The 13,935-nt window shown below is 44.9% G+C and overlaps 1 long non-coding RNA gene across 1 annotated transcript; it reads left to right on the top strand.

Annotated features, from left to right (window-relative positions):
* Positions 1-418: 418 nt before the first annotated feature.
* LOC122427636 lies at positions 419-13,592 on the top strand. The gene is made up of 3 exons (XR_006265503.1): positions 419-582; positions 5,368-5,402; positions 13,186-13,592. It is a non-coding gene; the product is annotated as an uncharacterized LOC122427636 (long non-coding RNA).
* Positions 13,593-13,935: the final 343 nt, after the last annotated feature.

Genomic DNA, 13,935 nt, shown 5'->3' with positions numbered 1-13,935 from the left:
GGAAGACCCAGAGGATCGGGTGGAGAGGGAGGTGGGAGGGGGGATCGGGATGGGGAATAAGTGTAAATCTATGGCTGATTCATATCAATGTATGACAAAACCCACTGAAATGTTGTGAAGTAATTAGCCTCCAACTAATAAAAAAATTAAAAAAAAAAAAAAATTGAAAATAAAAATAAAACATGCAAAATCAAATAATATTTTATCTATATAGTACCTACATTGATAGTCCAGTAGGTGGTACTTCCCCAAAAAGCCTGCAAGGGTATTTCTGGTCCCACCTGTTTTTCCAGAACCTGCCTACTCTCCCATCAACAGGTTCAGGCAGTGACCCCGCCCCTTGAACCAGGTGGGACTTTGTGGCTGCTTTGACTAATAGATGATATATGACTTTTGAGGCTAGGTGGCCAAAGTTCACACAGCTTCTGTGTAGTTTTCTCTCTTGGGAGCTCGGGCACCATGCTGTGAGAAGGCCCAGGCCTCAGCTCAGCTCCTACAGCCAGCTAGTGAATACGTCATGGAAGAACATAGATCCAAAAGGCCCCAGGTGAGCTGCCCCAGCTGATGCCGTATGAGACACAGGTGAGTTTTTCCTACACAATCCTGCCTGCAGGACTGGGAGGAAAATAAAGATTGTTACTTTTACACCACTAAATTTTATGGTTGTTTTTGAATAGCAATAGATTTCTAAAATAGATGGCAAAACTATAATGAAGAGCAAGTGAATGATAACATAAAATTTAGGACCCTGGTTACTGATGGGGAGAGGGCTGGGGAATGTGATGGATTAGGGGCTGTGGGGAATGTTCTAGCCAGGTGGCTGAACCCACTGACAGACAGTGAAATCACCCTGTCCTTCCTACTCTTAGGCATCTTCTGGGCTGAGGGTGAGCAGTTCTTCCTAGCGTTAAAGAGCTGCAGAGAAACTCAAGCCCCAGGGAGGAAGGTGTCCTGACTACACAGCGTGGGCCCAGCCGGCTGCACCTGCCTGCTGCCCTTTCAGGGTGGGCCCGGCTCCTCTGAAGGGCTAGAGGAAGGTGGAGAGATTCTCTCCCTAGGCTGTGCTTTTCTGGTTGTTTAATCAACACTTACAGTTATCTGTTGACATTTTGGAAACAAAACCAAGTGTCCCTGAAAAGACAAAGTGAGCACTGTGCCTCTGAGCCATTAGGAGTATTCAGAGCTGGTCCTGAATAGTGGTGTGAACACTGGACACTTATCTTCCAGTGAGACAGTCTTTGTGTGCAGACTTGGCGCTGGGTGAGGTTGTGATGCTGGAAAACTCTGACGTTGGTGCTCCTTGTACGAGCTTCCCTTACCCTTGTTGAGAATGCCAATGATATGGGGATGCAGCATTTGTCAGGCAGTACAGACAGTGAACTCCAGGTCTCAAGGAGAATTCTGCTCAGTCGTGGGGATTCCCAGAAGGGCCCATCTGGGGGGGTGGGGGGCGGGACTGGAACTGAGCATCAAGACTGTTCTGGGAACTAGGGCAGATCACTCAGTTGTGTTCTTCAAACGAGCAGATGTCCTTCAGACAAGAAACAGTGACCTGCTGGCTTCCTCCAAAGAGAGGTCAGATTGGAAAAGAAACAAACCCCCAAAGGAGTTCTCTACAGAAAACTAAAAACCAAAAAAAAGTATTATTTGTTACTTTTCTATGGTAGAACTGGGGTGTATTTTTCTAAAGCAGAAAGCCTCAGAATCAAGTGCTTGTGAGGCATAAAATGTTACAGTTGAAGGGTAATAGGGAGTGGTGGGGACTGTGGCAAATGGATCACAGATGGGAGTTTATGAAGGGGGCCCCCACTACTCAGATCCAGCCCATTGCTGAGAGGAGGAAAACCCAGCCTAAACATATTCAATCTTCTGAAAATTGTGAAGAAAAGTCAGAAATTCAGATGTTTACATAATTTTTTCACATATGTAATCATGATTTTTAAAACACTGTGTCAGGTAATCCGGCTATATGTATGGATAGTATTTGGATGTGCCAAAAGGAATATAACTCCCTTGTAGGGTTGTGAAGAGGATAAAATGAAATAAAATAGAAATAACAGCATTTAGTGAACACGCTTCCCTGGTGGCTCAGATAGCAGAGTCTCCCTGCAATGCGGCAGACCCGGGTTGAATTCCTGGGTTGGGAAGAGCCCCTGGAAAAGGGAATGGCAACCCATTCCAGCATTCTTGCCTGGAAAATTCCATGAAAAGAGCTGCCTGGTGGGCTATAGTCCATGGGGTCACAAAGAGTCAGACATGACTAAACAACTAACACTTTCAGTGAATATGCATCAGAAAAACCTATATACATAATTTTAAAAATAGATCAGAGCCTACTGACAAACTATTCTCCAAAGATAACTGCAATAATATTTTGTATCCTCCTGTTTTTTTAAATTATGTAACCTTGACGCTGCTTTCATCAAGTGATGGGGGCTACTTTCCCTCCCCTTGAACTGAGGACTTTATGATTTCTTGAAGCCATAGTATGGTGGAAGAGACACTATGTGGCTTCTGAAGCTAGGTTACAAAAACACCATGCAATTATGCCTTGCTGTCTGAGATGCTCACGTCTATAGCCCAGCCTCCATGTTATGAGGGAGCTCAAGCAGCCTGTAGAGAGAGCCATGTTCAAAGGAGCCAGCCCACACACGCAGCTGGGCTCCCAGCCAGAGCCAGCTCCAGCCTGCCAATAAGTGTAAGGGAACCATCTCCAAGGTGGGTCATGCAGCTCTCATTTGAGCAGCCCCAGTGGGACCATGTCGAGTGGAGACAAACCATTCCTGCTCAGGCCTGCCTGAATTGCAGATTCGTAAGCAAAACAAATTAACGTTGTTGTTTTAAGTCACTAAGCTTTGGGTGTCTTTTCATATAGCAACAGTTAACTTGAACAGGGTCAAAAATTAAACTTTTAAACCAGAGACATTCCTGAAAGGGTGAAGAAAGAGACCCAAGGGCAACTCTGCTGCTGCTGCTAAGTCACTTCAGTCATGTCCGACTCTGTGCAACCCTGTAGACGGCAGCCCAGCAGGCTCTTCCGTCCCTGGGATTCTCCAGGCAAGAATACTGGAGTGGGTTGCCATTTCAGGCCCTCCTGAAGCATGAGAATGCAATTTTTAGGTCAAAAGGAAGAGGCGTTTTTCTTCCAGATTTCCCAAGCTGAGACAGAACCCACGGAGACAAGGAATGGAGTGAAATGGACCATCTGAACTGTAATTCAATCCCAGGGTTAGGCTGAGGAGGGAGCTGCAACCCTTCTGCATCTGGGTGTGGAATCAGTCCACATCTCTTTCAACTTTGAAGACTGAACATTTTTATTTACCACCTAGTCCAGCATTCCTCCAAGTGGGGTACCCACAGTACGCCCTACATCTGACTAATGTAGAAGGGGGTCTGAGAAGCTGCATTTTCCACCACTTCCCGGATGATCCTTTTGTTCCAGTTTAGAAACCTACACTCCACTCATCTCTCAGGTAACCCTTTCAGACATGCCCTTGGGGTTTATTTCTTGGGAAAGTGCTCATGGTTGAACATGTAAGCGGCCCATGGCTCTGTCAGGGGAAGAAGCAGGTGTTTCAGGCAATGGCCGTGCATTCTCAGGGACTGGATACAGTGGGCCTGGTGTTCAACTTGACGAGGTGGAGGGAAAGAGGCATCCCACACAGGCGATGGGTGAAAACTTAAAATTAAATGAAGTCAGAGACTGTGCAGACCAGAGCCTCTTCTGCTGGCAGACAGCTTTACCGTTCCTCCCGCAAACCCCGGATGGGCTTCCCAGGTGGTGCCAGCGGTAAAGAACCCGCCCGTCAATGCAGAAGACTTAAGAGAGGCAGACTCGATCCCTGGGTTGGGAAGATGGCTGGAGAAGGGCATGGCAACCCACTCCAGTATTCTTGCCTGGAGAATCTCATGGACAGAGGAGTATGGTAGGCTACAGTCCCTAGGCTCGCAAAGAGTCAGACACAACTGACGTGACTTAGCAGTAGCAGCCAAACCCCCTACAACTCTACCCTTAATCCACAACAAGTCTCTCATCATTCAGTCTTGACCACCCCCCAGAACCCCACCTAGAAGTACCTCCCCTCTGGTAGTAGAAAGAATTTAGGCTGCAAGAACTTAAGTTAAAAGTTAGAAAAAAAATGTAATGTTAGTAAAAAAAAAAAAAAAAAAAGAGGAAGAAATGAACTGAAAATGTTGGTAAAATATTTTCTCTTGAAGCAAGAGGAAATGTTCACCAGCAAATGAAGACAAACCCTGACGCTGGGAGGGATTGGGGGCAGGAGGAGAAGGGGACGACAGAGGATGAGATGGCTGGATGGCATCACCAACTTGATAGACATGAGTTTGAGTAAACTCCGGGAGTTGGTGATGGACAGGGAGGCCTGGCGTGCTGCAATTCATGGGGTCGCAAAGAGTCTGACATGACTGAGCGACTGAACTGAACTGAAGACAAAGTAGCTAATATGTAAAGGCCTGTTATGTGCAGGACACCTTCTAGTCACTACCACAGAAACCAGTCGGGCCCACTGCATCAGGCAAAAGCTAGAGAATGTTACATGCAAGTTTCAAGAATACATATATAGTATTATCCTATTTCTATACACAGTGTTCATGTAGCTCTGTATTGGTATATTTATAAAATAATCTGGAAACACTCAAATGATCATTGTGGTTGTAACTTGGGGTGGAGTGGGAGTGAAAGGCAGTGGGAGATTATGCTGAAATCTCCCTTTTAAATGACTGTAAAAGTTTCTTTTTACTTTTTATTTTTGGTAATGGCAACATATTAAGAAGGTGTCATAAGAAATACTATGAAAATAATGAGAAAAAACTAAAAGGATAATTTAGAAATACATATAATATTTTTACTTTGAAAACCATCTTTATGAACATATAATCTGCATTCAAAATACACCTATTTTAAGCATAGACTTTGGTTTGATGAGTTTTGATTAAAAATATACACCCTCAAAACCTCAATCGGGATATAGAATATTTACATCACCCCAAAAAGATTTCCTCTCCCCTCACCCCTGCCCCAGGCAACCACCAATTGCTTTCTACCATGACAGATTATTTTTGCCTACTCCAGATTTCATATAAATTAGAAGAATAGTATATTGTTTTCTCTTTTGTATCTAGCTTCTTTCATTCTGCATGTTTCTAGATTCATTAATGTTGTGATGATTTATCAATAGTTAGTTGTTATTTATGAAAATTTTTTTGTATACAAAAATTTGCTTATCCATTCAGCAGCTGAAGGATGTCTGGGTTGTTTTCTGCTTTTAGCTATCTTGCATAGAATAAAGCTGTTGTAAACATTTGTGAACAAGTCTTTGTATGAGAATGTGTTTTCATTTCTTCTAGGTAAATACCTAGGATTGGAATGGTTGGATTCTAAGGTAAATGTATGTTTTATTTTTTAAAAATATAGGTGCTTCCATTTTGATGCAGTAATTCTCACAATTTATTATAAATAATCATGGTTGCATGTGAAGATTTAGCTACCTGGATCTTCATCACAAAATTGTTTACACATTTGTTACAGTTTAAGGTATAACCTTGCTATGGAGTACCATGTGCATGCTAAGTCATTTCAGTTGTGTCCGATTCTTTGCAATCTTATGGACTGTAGCCCACCAGGCTCCTCTGTCCGTGGGATTCTCCAGGCAAGAATATTGGAGAGGGTTGCCCTTCTCCAGGGGATCTTCCTGACCCAGGGATTGAACCTGCATCTTTCTCCTGCATTGGCAGGCAGATTCTTTACCACTAGCGCCACCTGGGAAGCCCTATGGAGTACCATTCAGCTAAGGCTATTTCAGGCTCCAAGTTCAGGTTTGGACTTAGCCTGGGCTTCCCAGGGCTTCTCTAGAGAAGGAAAAAGCGAGGCACTCCAGTATTCTTGCCTGGGAAATCCCATGGACAGAGGAGCCTGGCTATCGTCCATAGGGTTGCAGAGTCAGACAGGGCAGTGACTAAACCACAAGAGGACTTAGCAAATGCATTCATCCTCTGAGACTGTCATTAAAACAACAACGAATGGATTAAAATGATACAGACTGACAGCAAAGAAGAAAGCAGGAAAGGGCCATCAGCTGAAGTTTCAGCAAATTTCTTGGAAACAGAAAGGGCTGGGTGAATACGGAGGAAAACAGCAGATGGGGGAGGCTACAGGCAACGGAGGCTCCGGTCTGTCCAGACACTGAGAGATGCCTCAGCATGGAAATGCAAAGGATCTCAGAAAGCAGGAAGGGAAAGTGGGCTGAAAACTGCCGAAGTTCTACATATGCAACACCTCTGTTTGCCCAGACTGGACACTAGACAGGTGCCAGTCACTTTCTCTAAGTCCAACATTGGAGGGCTTGTTTCCGAAAAGATTGTACAGACCACCTGGGGGGAATTCAGTTAGCCAATATGGAGCTTGGAAGTTCAGAGTGGATTCTTCCGCACTCCTGTCCTTCGGAATCCTTCACAGGAACAAAAAAACTAGCTTTCTGCCCCCTTTCCCTGGAGAGAAACCTGAGAGGCTCTGCCCATGTTCTTTAAACTTCCCATCAGCCTCCTATTGCTTCAACCTCAACCTTAAATATTAAAAGAAAAACCAAGAGTAAACAGATATGGAGGAAATTTGACAATAGGGAAAATGTACAAAAAAGATAAACCAACAAGCAAACATGATTCTAGAGGAAACAGATAATTCATGGAGCAGGAGAGGATTAAATAACAAATACTCTTAAAAAACCTCAGAGACAACTGGGAAAATGCATCACTGTGGTAAAAACAAGAAAAGGGTGCTATGAGAAAGAAACAGAACAAGAGAAATTCTTTAAAATTAAAATTTACTTGCCAAAATAATAACCCTAGTAAGGTTAGATGATGAAGTTGTAATCTCCAAGTATAGATTTTAAGATTTTAAAACTTTTAAATCATACTTTCATAATTAAAAAAAATATTTTAAGAGATTTTAAAACAAAAAAATGCATGATGGAAAATACAAAAGATCTAGAGGTTTGAGATCTAAGTAACAGGAATTCCAGTAAGAAAAAGTTAAAACGAAAGGAAGGAAGTTATAAAAGAACAATGATAAATAATTTTCCAGAGTGAAGAAGGGCATGTATCTTTGCTCATAGGACCCACAGAGGCCCAGCACAACACTCAAGAAAAGATTCACACCTGGACCTGATCTCTGAAAACTCTCAATATAAGATAAAGACCAGGGAGCGAGGGTCAGGATGGGGAACACATGTACCCCCATGGCTGATTCATGTGAACGTATGGCAAAACCATCACAATATTGTAAAATAATTAGCCTCCAATTTAAAAAAAAAAAAAAAAAGATAAAGACCAGGGTCACAAGATTCCAGAGAGATAAAAACAGATTCTGCTTTGAGGAATGTGATGTTTGACCTGGAATTTAATACACAGCCAACTGATTAATCAAGTGGAGCACAATAAAGGCATTTTCAGTAGGCAAGTTCTATAAATTTTACCTTCTGTATAGTTTATTCTGAAGAGTGACTCAAGGACACTTTCCAGCAAAATGAGAGTGTAAACTAAGAAAAAGGAAGCTATCATGGTCTTGAAAAGAGTGACTCTGATCAATGAAAGCAGCGAATAAAAATTGTAGTCATGTGCAGCAGACTCATAGGAAATAAGGTCAGGGAGACAGAACTACAGAGAGCTGCAGGGAGAGGCTTCTTGTTTTGTTTTTAGGGAGGAAAGGAAATAGAACCCATAGAAAAATAGCGTGATCAAAAGCTTGGAAAACATGATATGAGGCTAAGATAAAGGAAATCGGTGGAATGTAAAGAAAAAAGAATAAATTTACTTCAGAAATATTCTCTGTTGAATAGGGACATTGGTTCCATAAAGAAAGAAATGTGGTCCTAGTTCACTCCTTTATCTGCTGTGAGCTCTGTTTACATCACCAAAATAAAAGAAACACTATTTTCTGGCCTTCTACTCTTAGATCAACCTTAGACAAACAAACAAGAACAAAGCTGTCAGAACAAACTGTAAAAGTATGGAACAGGCTGACAGAGGTGGGAGGGAGGGAGGGAAGGAGGGAGTGGTGTCATTACCTTACAAAGTGAGGAGCAAAGAGATACTGTCTGTAGCTGATGGAGCAGGAAATGGGGGCTTAATTGTGTTCTTTGAAGTTGAAGAAGAGACCAGGGTTTAACTCTGAAAATAGTCATTTAAATATATTTAGAAGAGTTGGAGGAGGAGATAGGAACAGGGTAGAAATGAGCTGATGCCTCATCTATTACATAAGGAAGTCAATAGAAAGCACTGAAGTTAAATCAATAAATAGCATCTTACTTAGAAATACGGAAGTAACCTCCAAATGAATTCTAACTAGAAATGCTTAGAATTTGTCTCGGGGGAGCAGAACCATGGATGGGGAGGGGTGGAGCAGGTGACTTGTTTCATTGTAAGGTCTCTGGAATTATTTGGTCTTAAACATTTGAATATATTACTAATTAAAATCTTTAATGAGGAATTTCTGAGATAAGTAGTGTATAAGACCATGTAGAACATCATGGCTTGAAAAAGTTGAGGGATATAAATAAAACTGGTGTTAGAAATCATCTCTGAGTCTTTGGATAATAGATTGTTTCATTTTCCTCTTTATAACTTATACATATCTGTATCTTCTATACTAATTAGTTTTTTACTCATAATTAAAAAAAATAACTTTTAGAGAATAATCCCTTAAGTTTCTCTTGGGGCACAGGCAAACTATCTGAAACTGAGACCGAGGAGGTTAAGACCCTTGGACTTGCCCAAGGTCACAATCCAGATTTGATTCCCAGTCTTTTATCTGAACCAGATTTTTAAAAGAAAGATCATTAGAGCATCTCAGGTCTTTGGGTTATAGGTAACAGAATCTCAATTTCAAGTCAAAGGGAAAAATTATCAGAAAAATGCTTCACTTCCCTGGTGGAACAGTGGAAGAGAATCTGCCTGCTAATGCAGGGGACAGGGCTTGGATCCCTGGCCCAGGAAGATTCCGCATGCTGCAGACCAACTAAGCCTATACACCACAGCTACTGAGCCAGCTCTCTCCAGCCCGGGAACCCCAACTCCTGAGCCCACATGCTGAAGCTCCTGACGTCTGACTGCCTAGAGTTTGTGCTCTGCAACAAGGGAAGCCAGCACAGTGAGAAGCCCCAGAACTGCAGTGAAGAGTAGCCCCCACTCACCACAACTAGAGAAGGTCTTCACAGCAATGAAGACCCAGCACAACCAAACATTAAAAAAAAAAAAAAAAAATACTGGACTCCAAGGACAAGGTAGTGCAACTTGTCAGGGTCCATAGCAGGGTGGAGAAAACCCAGGGGATCACAGGCAGCTTCCCTTCCTCTCTCTCTCTGCAACTGACAGACAAACACCACTCCCGGGCTCCACTGAGTGTGGGAGACAATCCTGAGGGAGGGAGGATGGGTCCTACTGGGCAGATACAGGGCCTGGGCCAGCGTAAACCCTAGGTGAGGAGGGGAGACGTTCAGAATGCTTCAGGGTGGGAAACAGGAGGAGGGGAGGGAGTGGAGAAGCTCTGACACGTGTTGAATGCTTCTGGGCTGTGCATTCTGCTGGAGACTTGATCAATGCTAAGTCACTTCAGTCATGTCCGACTCTGTGGGACCCCATCCCTGGGATTCTCCAGGCAAGGACACTGGAGTGGGTTGCCATTTCCTTCTCCAGTGCATAAAAGTGAAAAGTGAAAGTGAAGTAGCTCAGCCTTGTCCTACTCTTCGAGACCCCATGGACTGCAGCCTACCAGGCTCCTTCGTCCATGGGATTTTCCAGGCAAGAGTACTGGAGTGGGGTGCCATTGCCTTCTCTAATACCATCCTCATTTTAATGACAAGGGACTGAGTCTTGGTACAGTTAAGCACAGACAGTGTGGAGCTGAGTAACGGACTCGAAACTGGCTCTTCTTCCTCTTAGTATAAGACTCTTGCCTTTTCACTTCTCCTGTATCATGTGAAATGATCCTCTTGGCATGGGGGGCCCTGGAACAAGCCCCAGCTCTCCACTTACCACTCTGAGAAGTGTTACGTGCTAGCTACTCAAAGCCGTCAGCACCCTGGACTTCTCGCTGGGACCCTGGACCAGTGCTGAGAGGTGTCACTACCCACTTCTTGCCTTAGCGGCTCCATCCATTTCCTGGCACTGGGCCTCCATTCAGGAGTGTGCTGGAGCCAGCTCACACAGCCTCCCAGGGTCAATTGTATTTTTTGGAATTGTGCAAGCTGGTTGACATCATACTTGTAGCTTGAAATCAGTGGTTGTGGGAGGATTTTAAAGCCTGGAAATGGACAAATGCCACCAATCAGGGCTCTCCTCCACTCCCAGCTTGTTAAATATTTAGCAGCACATCACTATCTCCATCTACCCACTTCCTGCCCGGAAAACTCCTGAAGATGTTCACATGGAAGCTAACACTTGACTTTTAATTCTCCATGTCTTCAAATGTTTAGTAGATTGGTTTTAAAAAAAGAAAAACAACTTTGTAATCTTGAATTCTTTAAATCCATTTCAGTGGTAACTCTAGGCCAAAAGCTTAAGAGAACAAATGGATTCTTTGTGTAACTCAACACTCCAACTCAGCTGTAATGTTTAAACCTCCTTGCTTTCCACACTCACTGCTGGGCCCTTACCTCAGGCGCTTATCTCTCATGGAGCCTATAGTTGGACTTCCTATCTGGTTTCCCTGCCTCAAGCCTCCCCGCTATCCACCCTCCATATCGCTGCCCAGTCAATCTTTTGGAATCCCTTCCTCCCATCAGAGGCTCTGCACTGGCTCCACGCAGTTCAATTTCCTGACCCTGTCTCTTAGCCTCCTTGCCTCCCATTGCCTTAAGGCCTTTATTCCCCAGGGGACCCCCAATGATAAAATGGACAGGACTGGACTTTACTCCTGTGTGGTTCTTTCTCCCTGGAAGGCCCTCCTCCACCCCATCTCCTCTGAAACTCGGTTTCTGTGGCATTTCATCCACGACACCATCTGTCCCTAGTCCCTACTGCCTGGACAGAGGTGACCCCCGGCGCCTTGGACCTCTTAGAACACTGGGCTTGAGGCTCTCAGCTGTCCCTCACGGCTGTGACTCCTCTAACACGGGCAGGACGCAATCGCCTGCTGCATCTCTGCCACTCAAAATGTAATCCTGGCAGCACTTGGCTGGTCTGTTAGCAAAGTAAATTCTCAATCCCCATGCCAGGCCCAAATGAATCAGAGTTCTGGGCTGGGTGGGGGAGGGAGCCCTCCAGGTGGTTCCAAGGGAACTGGTCTACTCTCCCTCATTCCCATGGGCCTTTTCTACATGATGTCCTTTATCCGGCGGCCCCTCATGGTATCTTTTCATTATCAATACTTTCCCCGGCTCATTCAGATTCTAGCAGTCTTACCCACTAGAAGGATCCTCTCAGCAAGGCTCTAGGTGATAGTTGCGTCCACCCCACACTACACTCCTTTTCTGTATTTCACAGGCTCTGAACGCTCCCTGTGTCCCCAGCCTCTACTGAGATGTGGGGCCTGCAAGCTCCATTCCACATTCACCTGGGTCCACTGTTCAACCCCCCTGCATAGGTGTGAATCACAGCCTGTCTTCTCAAAACACTGGCTGCAAAGGCCATCTTCTAGGTCAGGCAATTCTATTATCAGGTACGCTTTGTGTGCAGATACTATGGCCAGCCAAAGGCGGTCAGGCCTTCACAGCTAAAGCCACTTTCGCTGAGAAAAGGCCTCTTTATCCCACCCCTAACCCCAACAAAGGAGCTCTCTCCCTGCCCAGAATCAGGCTACCACAAGCCCCAAACCCTGGAGAACTAGGGCAGCCTTTTTTGTTGTTTTTATGTGGATACAATTTCAAAGTTTAGTACAAAGAAATTCTAGGACTTCCCTGGTGGTCCAGTGGTTAAGAATCTGCCTGCCAATGCAGGGGACATGATTTTGATCCTTAGTCTGGGAGGATCCCACATGCTGAGGGGCAACTAAACCCAGGCGCCACAACTACTGAAGCACTAGCGCTCTAGAACCTGAGCCCTGAAACAAGAGAAGCCACTGCAATGAGAAGCCCGAGCACCTCAGTGAAGAGTAGCTCCCACTCTCCAAGACTAGAAAAAAGCCCATGCAGCAACGAAGACCCAGCACAGCCAAAAAAAAAAAAAAATTCCATATACCTTTTACCCAGATTCACTTCACATTTTGCTCATTTCTTTTATTGTTACTGTTTTTTCTTAACTATTTAAAAGCAAGCTCAAAACATTGTGTTTTTACCCCTAAATATTTCTAAGAAAAAGGATATTCTATCAACACAGTACAATGATCAACTTCAGGAAACTCAACATTGATAGAACACTATTATCTAAAGAGTCCAAATCAAATTGCATCAGTTGTCCCAATAATGTCCTTTACATCTACTACCTTTTTCCCAGCCCAGAATCCCATCAAAGATCAATCTTGTATTGCCTTTAATGGTCACGACTATTTAGTCTCCCTTAATTTGGAACAATTCCTTAGCCTTTCTCTTCCTTCACCTTGACATTTTTCAAGGTCACTGGCCAGTTATTTGAGGCTTCCCAGGTGACTCAGTGATAAGAATCCATCTGCCAGTGCAGGAGATGCAGGAGAAGTGTGTTCCATCCCTAGGTCAGGAAGATTCCCCTGGAGAAGGGAATGGCAACCCACTCCAGTATTCTTGCCTAGAAAATTCCACAGACAGAGGAGCCTGAAAGGCTGCTCTCCATGGGGTTGCAAACAGTTGATACATGAGCACCAGTTACTCTGTAGTCTGTCCCGGAATTTAAGTTTACCTGGTGTTTCATGTTTACATTTAGATAAGCTTCGGGGGTAGGAAAATCACAGGACATGACGTTGCATCCTTCTCAGTGTATCTTCGGGGGTCCATGATGGGGGTCTCTCTCAATAGCGATGGTAGCTTTGAGCTCCATACAGGCAGTAGACAGCCTGTGTGAAGGCTGCCCTCTGCTGGTCATTTTCAACACTGTCGCTGCCTGCCTCGGCGGATAGAATGGACAAGGGACCAGAAACCATGATGCGCAGACCTTGACCCCTTACTGGTTGTGAGACCTTGGGGAAGCTATTCAGCTTTATTGAATCTTGATGTTCTCATATATAAAAAGAAGGTGACAGTTCCTGCCCTGCTTCTCTTACAGGGCGGTTGAATGTGAAGGTCCTACAAATGTGGTCATGCGGTGTTTTAAACTGTCTATAACCAACTGCTACGACGTCTGCACAAACCCAGCCCGGAGGTCCCTGAGTGCCAAAGCTGCCCTTCAGGACTCGCGTCCGCTACCTGCAAAGTCCCGAGCGGATCCTACCCCTGCGGCTGCTGCGACAGAGCTGCTGCCTCACCTGAGGCTTCCACGAACAGCAGGTATCCATGAGCCGTGCTGTGAAGGAACACAGGGAGGTCTGGCCCTCTGTGTTTCTGCCCTCGGGGCCCATCTGGGGTCCCCACTGGCCCGTGCACCAGCCCCGCTGGGGCTGCTGCCGCACCGCTGCTCCCAGGCTGGGGGGACTGAGCCCTCCCCTTCAGCTGGCGTCCTCCCACTCCCACCAAACCAGGAACACCTGTGGTTTCAGCACATTTAGGTGTAGGGGTTTCACCTGCACTAATGCCAGAATTGTGCAAACTGTTCTTACCCAGACCTTAACTCTCCACATTTTATTTGCATCCTTCTGAGACGTTTCGGTGCCCCCACACACATTTCTTCCTACCTACCTGCCTTCCTTCCTCCTTTCAGTAAGTATTTATTGAGCACCAACTGTACGCCGGGCTCTGCCTTGGGGCTACATGGAGAGCAGAATCCATGCTTGCCTCACAGAGCTTATAGTTTTTTGAGTGATGGAAACAAGCAGAGCAGCAGTTACATCCTAAATGAGGTTCCTGTGCCTTCCCAGGC

This window comes from Cervus canadensis, chromosome 2 (genome assembly GCF_019320065.1).
Source record: "Cervus canadensis isolate Bull #8, Minnesota chromosome 2, ASM1932006v1, whole genome shotgun sequence".
Classification (NCBI taxonomy): Eukaryota; Metazoa; Chordata; class Mammalia; order Artiodactyla; family Cervidae; genus Cervus; species Cervus canadensis.
The sequence above is the reverse complement of the archived record's forward strand: the minus strand, read 5'-3'. Positions and strand labels throughout refer to the sequence as shown.